The sequence below is a fragment of the Arachis duranensis genome, chromosome 1 (assembly GCF_000817695.3).
Source record: "Arachis duranensis cultivar V14167 chromosome 1, aradu.V14167.gnm2.J7QH, whole genome shotgun sequence".
Lineage (NCBI taxonomy): Eukaryota > Viridiplantae > Streptophyta > Magnoliopsida > Fabales > Fabaceae > Arachis > Arachis duranensis.
The window spans coordinates 74,564,768-74,565,177 of record NC_029772.3 but is presented as its reverse complement, the minus strand read 5'-3'; positions in this window follow the sequence as shown (position 1 = coordinate 74,565,177).

The following is a 410-nucleotide window of genomic DNA, read 5'->3' as shown; positions in this document are numbered from 1 at the left end:
CGGAGAAACACCCACAAGAACCTCATTGTATCACAGAAGTAGAAGACAAAGACCGAAGTGAATTATTTTTATCTTGAGAGATCGTGTTGCCATTTTGAAAAATAAATAGGTACCAAATTGATAGTTCACTCTATATTTTATCACAACCTTAAAGGTAACATTATGTTAAAGAAAATGTAATGTAACGGATAAAAATAGACTTAAAACCCAATTAAGATACTTCTATTAATTAGTTAATTTACTATAAATAGATATAAAACTTGTTTGAGTATCATTAAGTTGTTAGAATTTTTTTAATAATTTTTTTTAGTATATTTGAGAAAATTTTATTTGTAAAAATGAATATATTAAAAAATAAAATATCTTTTTTCTAAAAGATACTATTTATATTTTTATTAAATTTTTTTGCT